Genomic DNA, 7,751 nt, shown 5'->3' on the forward strand with positions numbered 1-7,751 from the left:
GATAGCAAGTGTGAAAAATCGGGACTGGGGTGGGAAGTAATAGGCACTTATATAAGACAAAACCTCAAATACTAGGACTCTCCCTATAAAATCGGGACATCTGGTCACCCCAGATGGGGTACAAACAGATTCCATTACAGGTAAGGAGGGGACATGACAGAAAAAGTTTGGGGACCACAGCTATAAGGAAATATGCAAGTTTTGCTTTACAACTTTAAAAATGTTTGCTCTGTCCTTGTGAACCCAGGCATGGGAATCCTGTCCTCCTCCCATATGAAAGAGGCCTATCAAGAATAAATGAGCCATTAAGAAACATCACAATACAAAGGATTGGTGAAAGGCCCTATCACACCAATCACACATTGCATCCGATGAAGTGAGCTGTAGCTCACGAAAGCTCATGCTCAAATAAATTGGTTAGTCTCTAAGGTGCCACAAGTCCTCCTTTCCTTTTTGCGAATACAGACTAACACGGCTGTTACTCTGAAACCTATCACACCCTGGAAGTGCTATGTGTGAGGGAGTTCCTCTCTTGGACTGGATAGTCAAATGTAAAAGATAAAATAGGGTCACAAGAAAATTTGTCATCTCTTTGCTATTTGAACTCTCTCAGAGCCAGAGACACTAAACTAAGCCAGAGATCCCCAGGGGTTACCCCTGGGCATAGGCGCCAGCTCCGTGGGTGCTCTGGGGCTGGAGCACCCATGGGGAAAAAAACTAACCCCACTGGCAGTCAAGCTCCCCCCTCCTTGCCTCTTTCTCCCCCACACAGTGCGCCACATCCCCGCTCCTGTTTGGCGGGGTGTAGGACTTTCCGGGAGGGAGGGGGAGAGCAGGGACGCAGCGCACTCAGGGGAGGAGGCAGAGAAGAGGCAGGTCAGGGGCAAGGACTTGGGGGAAGTGGGGTGGGAAGGGGCGGAGCTGGGGAAAAGACGGGGTGGGGTGGGGACTTTGGGGAAGGGGTGGAATGTGGGTGGGGCGAGGGCAGTGCAGGAACGGGAAGAGGTGGGGCAGGAGTGGGGGGGGGGGCGAGCATCCACTGGGCCGGGGGAAGGCGTTGCCTATGCCCCTGGGTCTGCCAGACACTTTGAACTGACAGATCGCTACAAATATGTCACTCTTAGGATTTAGATGGTAACTCAGTTGTGTGTATATGTTTGCTTGCTTTAACCTGTAAATTAAGTCTCTCGTTTATTTTTCCTAGTTAATAAAGCATTAGATAGTTTGTTACAGGATTGGCTACAGGTCTTGTCTTTGGTGTAAGATCTAGGGTACCAATTGATCTGGGGTAAGTGACTGGTCTCTTAGGACTGGAAGCAACCTGAATAGTTTGTGATTTTTGGTTTAAATGACCATTTATCACTAAATCCAGTTTGTCAGGGTGGCAAGATAGACTGGAGAGTCTAAGGGGACTTGTCTGTGACTCCAGGATAAGACTACTGCAATGATCCAGGAATTCACATTTGTCACTGGCTTGGTGAAATCTAATTATAGAACACACCACCTGTTTGGGGTGGCTCACCTGGTTTTGGCAGCCTGCCCTGAGCTCGGCACTCAGTCATGAGTAAGGCTGCGAGTCGGTCATGGAGGTCACGCATTCTGTGGCTTTCCGTCACTTCTGCAGTGGCTGGTGTGCCTGGCCCGGGGGCAGCTAAGGCAGCAGCAGAGTTTGGATGTGGGAGAGGGCAGGGGGTTGGAGCATGGGATGGGGTGAGGTGGGCTCTGGGCGGCACTGACCGGGGGGGCTTCCCAGAAGCGGCATCATCCCCCTCGCTCAGCTCCTAGATGGGGGCGTGGCCAGGCAGCTTTGTGCCTTGCCTCTGCCTGCAGGCACCGCCCCTGCAGTTCCCATTGGCCAAGGTTCCCAGGGTGGAGGCAGTGCTCAGAGCTGCCTGGCCACGCCTCTGCCTAGGAGCTGAGTAAGGGGGTATCACCACTTCCGGGGAGGCACAGAGCCAGGTAGGGAGCCTGCTGGCTCTGCCAACCTCCACTCTCCCCCCCCCGTACCATCCGAGGTCCCGGCAGGGCTGTGCGCTGCTGCCCCCATCCCCAGCACAGGTCCTGGGCCACATGCCACCGCCTGCCTCCTGACACCCCTAGGCCTCCCCCTGCCCCAAGCACTCGCGGCACCTGCGGGCCCCCCATCCCCAAGATTTAGTCCCGGGTATTTTTAGTAAAAGTCCTGGACAGGTCACAGGCCACGAATTTTTGTTTACTGCCTGTGACCTGTCCATGACTTTTACTAAAAATACCCGGGACTAAAACGTAGCCTTAGTCATTGTCACACTCCAGACAATGAACCATTTTTTCATGTGGGGTTTGAGACTCTGTTATGGTGTTTTTAAATAGTCTCCATGCAGTAACAGGGGAATCTTGAATAGGAGTAGACAGGTTATTTTATTGTCCAGGTCTGGTGCCCACAAGTCAAGCAGGATGTTGATAAAGTGGAGACGGTTTAGTGAAGAGCCACGAGAATGATTAAAGGATTAGAAAACCTGCCTTACAGTGATTGATTTAAGGAGATCCATCTATTTACCTTAACAGAGAGAAGGTCAAGAGGTGACTTTGTCATAGTCTAGAAGTACTTCTAGGGGGAACAAATATTTGACAATGGGCACTTCAGTCTAGCCGAGAAAGGTCTACCGTGATCCAAGGGCTGGAAGTCGAAGCTAGATACATTCAGACTGGAAATAAGACGTAAATGTTTAACAGAGTAATTAACCATTGCAGCAATTTACCAACAGTTGTGGGTTCTCCATCACTGACCATTTTTAAATCAATGTTTTTCTAAAAGATCTGCTCTCAGAACTATGTTGGGGCAGGTCTCTGGCCTGTGCTCTGCAGGAGATCAGACAAGATGATCACAATGGTCCCTTCTGGCCTTAGAATCTATGACTCTACATAGTACATCCCTGATGTTTTGGAATTGAGTGGACATGGCATTCAGAAATTACACTGCATTGCATCCAAAGAGACACACAGAGAAACGTCATTGAATTGAGCATAGAGCCTTGCGAGCTTGGCCAGCTGTGTAAAAATGTCTCCACAGCTTGCAAAGCAGTGTGGCAAGTTCAGCTTTGGATTGACAAAGTCTGCACTATGCCCCACAGATTTTATATAGTCTCTTTGTGCAGGCTTAGCTTTCCATGAGGGCAGCCCATGGGCCTTCAATGGCTCCAAGACTGGGCCCTTGAGCTCCAGCACCCTTGTTTGTCACCATGACTCTGATGAACATCAACATCTGATGAAGTGAGCTGTAGCTCACGAAAGCTCATGCTCAAATAAATTGGTTAGTCTCTAAGGTGCCACAAGTACTCCTTTTCTTTTTGCGAATACAGACTAACACGGCTGTTCCTCTGAAACATGACTCTTAACAGTGACTCCAACTTCGTTCAGACTCCAGAGAGAGGCTTTGTCTGTTAGGGAGTGATGCCACCAGCAGCGTATTGGCAGTGAGGCAGGGCAGCCTTTTCAAAGCAAGGCAGCATTCCTTAATCACCTGGAGTACAACACTGGAGAGGCTTCAGGTCAGCACGGAGAAGCAAAGCTAAAGTCAGAGTCCATGGACTGCTCTACACTCTAACGGTAGGATGACAAAACAGAATTATCAGACCCCTTGGTCAGTAAGGGGATAGGTCCATCAATGGCTATTAGCCACGAGGATCAGGGATGTTGTAGTAGTAGGATTTTATGTTTGTATTTTGTATAATTTAGAACGAAGGATGTTTGATGTGACCATATCCTGCAAGCCACCCTTTCTGAAAGCAGAAAGGAATGGCCTAGTGTGCCATTGGTAAAGATGCATCAGCCAGAATCTTGTATCTGAAGCTGATTTCAAGGCAGTAATAGACCTTTAGGGTCACCACTTTGTTGTAGGTTTAAAATTAGTATTTTGAAATAAGTAAAAGAATGCAGGTTTCAGAGTAGCAGCCGTGTTAGTCTGTATTCGCAAAAGAAAAGGAGTACTTGTAGCACCTTAGAGACTGCAATGATTGTTTTCTCCTGCATTGCAATTTGATGTTCCCGTTCAAATGTTCTATGTAAATCAATCATGTTTTGTGTGTGAATGAGGAATGTGTGTGTTAGAAGATAAGTGTGAAGGCCATCACTGAACCAGATGTTCTAGGGAGGAATCGAGGACAGATGTAAAGGCACCAGGAGATTGCAACACGCCTCGAATGAGATGTCAGAGGAGGGCAGATTGACAACTCTAAAGATCAGACAGGCATCTTTCAATGGGGACAAGATAGCTGTGATCAAAACCAGCCTGGGGTAACTCCTTGAGAGACTGATAAAAGAAAGAACGAGAAGAACAATTTAAGAAAACGATCACTTGTCAAACAGCGATTGATTACAACATGACAGTGCAAAATTCATTGGTCCCAATGAAGGAAGATCACTATATAAACCGGGTGCCTTGCCATGAAACTTTGGGTTCAACCTGCCAAGACTTAACCAGAGAATTGTGTCGCGACTGACAGAACCTGGCTCCTCCCTACCTGTGATCAACTGAGCTGTCCACTAGATTGATCCGGACTCTGGACTGGTTACTATAACATCGACTGGCGGGAGAGTGTGTGTATGTGTGTGTGACTGAATGCACATGCTAATTGTATCCCCAATAATCGGGGCGTGTTGCCTTTTCCCTTGAAAAAGACCCCGTGTGCTTCTTATCAGCATAACAATGTAACCCCATGCTCAGGGTGGCCCTGAACTTCCAACTGCCAGAAGCTGGGAGGGATCTCTCCAAAATTGCCCTGTTCTGTACACTCCCCCTGAAGCTCTGGCACTGACCACTGTCGGAGACAGGATACTGGGCTAGATGGATGACTGGTCTGATCCAATATGGCCGTTCTTATGACAGAAGTTTTCTTGTGCTGACCTAACTTGGCATGTGTCTACACTCCAGTTTGTCTCTGGCTTGTGTAAGTGTCCATTACGACAGTGCAATAAAATGGCACCCCCAAATAGCACAAAGCCATGGTTGGTGCAGTGTGATTTAGACACTGAATAACCTGTTGACCCACAATGCCCCAGTCTCTGCGACAGTGACCACTCTGCTCACATTTTAAACTCCACCAGGTTAGGGAAATTGTTAAAAACCAGTGCAAAAGTTATGGGACAGTGAAAGCTGCATGTTGGGAACTTGACCCCTAACCACCAGATCCCTGGGCAAATTGTTACTGTCCCCCCGAAACACTGCAAAAATGTCCCAAAAGACAGCGTGTACTGGACACGGGCACGTGGCACACCAGGATACCTTCCCATGGTGCACCATGCTTTATATCGATGCAAGCACACCTGGTGAGTACATTCAGCCAAGTATGCACGTGCCTCAACCATATACGCATTTCAGCAGTAGTACAATGACGTAACTTGTGTCAGCTGCAGTTTGTAGCAGAGAGGTGGCCCATGTTAGTAGAATCCTGTGGGACACCCTCCAGAGACTCCTCAAATCCATCCATCTCCTTGTCTCTCTCTCAGACTCATAGGTGCCAACTCCCTGGGTGCTCCGGGGCTGGAGCACCCACAGGGACAAATTAGCTGTTTGGTGCCGTTAGCATGCTCTGGGAGAGAGGGGGAGGACCGGGAACGTGGCATGCTCCGGGGAGGAGGCGGGGCTGGTTTGGGGATTTGGGGAAGGGGTTGGAATGGGGGTGGGGCAGGGGTGGGAAGAGGCGGGGCCTCATGGAAGGGGTGGAGTTGGAGCATAGTGGGGGTAGAGCACCCATGGGAAAGCGGGGAAGTTGGTGCCTACGCTCAGACTACAAACCCAGCTCCTAACACAGATACCTGGCACCTCGTCCCTTTGTTCTCCAGCTCCGGCCACGCTGCGTTCACATGCTCAGTCTGTTTTAATGCAGAGGGGCCGGAAAGCCACTGTTCAGTCCTTGGGGCACCCATTGTCTCTGCTGGGCCTTCCATTCATAGGCAGTGATTTCACTCAGTTCTCGAGGGTGCCTTTGCACCCAGCTCAGACAGGCTGCCCGTCCTCGTTCCCTGCCCACTCCCCGTGTAGCCGTACAACGTGAGCAGGTAAACTGATACACTCATATGGCTAATAAAAATGTGACCCAAAACGCCTGCGTTCATCACAGCTCCCCACAAAGTCTGAAAGCCTGGCTGAGTGCCAGGCAGCTGCTGACGTCATGAGCAGTCCCCAATTCCCCTCACAAGCTGCTACAGCCGGCAGGCTCAAGGGAGTGGATAGGATCCAGTCACTTCTTGTGGACATCACAGCTTTTCTTGGAAGTCCTGTGATAGAGCAGGAGTTGGACTCTTTTCTCAGACCCGCAGACAGCTCAGAAAGGCCCTAGCTCGATAGATCAGCCAGACCTCCCAGCAGTGAGCCCACGGGGATGTCTCAGAATCAATCCATATTCACATTTCTGTCAATATTGCTTCTGTTTCGTGATGCTCAAATGTAAAGGAGCAGGGAGCGTTTAAGTACTGGCCCCGGCCCAGCGCTGAGAGGGAAGCTGTTCTGATCCCCAGTAAGAGTGCCCTTGGATGGAGATTAGTGGAGGAGATTGTGGTTGTTTAAATGTCCTTGGATTTGCTTTGACCTGGCTTTGAGCAGGGCTGTTTCCAGTCTGAGCTCCTGAGGCGGGGAGCAGATCCCATCTGCAGCCGTCATCTGCTGCCGCTTACTGCCAGCTACAAACCATAGGGAGAGACAATTAGCTGTATCCAGATCACAGGGGAAGGAAGTCAAACGTCCCTGACCCGGAGAAACCTGTGATTAAACCAGCTCAGACATTTTATCTCTTGTTCCAGTTAAACCACAAAGAAATTTGCTTTCAGAGCTGGGATGCGACTTACCCATCTGCTGAGCTTCTAGCTCCCAGACAGACTGAGCAGGGCTCCAGTCCTTGCATTCAGAGCCCTCCCCCAACTCTGTGTCTTCTCTGTTCAGCTATTCCCCTGCACTGCTATTCCCCAGGCATCACGCTCTCTGCATGATCATTGTGATGTTGTTAAGCAGAAACACAAACCGTCTGTCCGTCCATCTATCCTGCAGGCTCCTATGCTGCACCCACGGTGGCACAAACTCTGTCTCCTATCTTAGGCAGCATCACCTTGCTGCTCAGCCAGTGGAAACAGACTACATTCTACCAGGGAAACGAGCCTCTGAGAAGCCTAAATAGTCATCATGGCTTTCAGGCTGATGAGTGGAGTTGACAGGATAGTGGTGTTGCTGCAAGCAGGACTTAGCTAACCGAGCCCTTGTTGTATGCAGTGTTGTTGTAGCCAGGATATGAGAGAGACCAGGTGGGTGAGGGAATAACTTTTATTGGACCAAGTGAGAGACACCAGCTTTGGAGATTCCACCATGTATCCAGCAGTGACAGTCTGAGTTAGTTTCCCAGACGTGAAGAAGAGCTCTGTGTAAGCTCAAAAGCTTCTCTCTCTCTCACCAGCAGAACTTGGTCCAATGAAAGATATCATATCACCCGCCTTCTCTCTTGTTGGCCATTGGGTAGCTCTACCAGTGGCTTTTCCTGAGCTTTTGGCAGTGAGCAGTGTAGTGAGTGATCAGTCTCCGACAGCAATGGTCAGACCCAGTGGAGTTGCACCACTGCTCTGTAGTGCCCTGGACTTTCCTTTCCAGTTACGGGTACCTCCTTGCCGTGTTCTACCAGGCTCAGAAGGCAACCGAACCTGTAGTTCCTTTACGCTCTTCTCTACGGACCTGCACTGGCTGCCTTCAGCACAGGTACGGCTTTGCTTTTGGACTGAATCACTCGGGG

The sequence above is a fragment of the Lepidochelys kempii genome, chromosome 11 (assembly GCF_965140285.1).
Source record: "Lepidochelys kempii isolate rLepKem1 chromosome 11, rLepKem1.hap1, whole genome shotgun sequence".
NCBI lineage: Eukaryota > Metazoa > Chordata > Testudines > Cheloniidae > Lepidochelys > Lepidochelys kempii.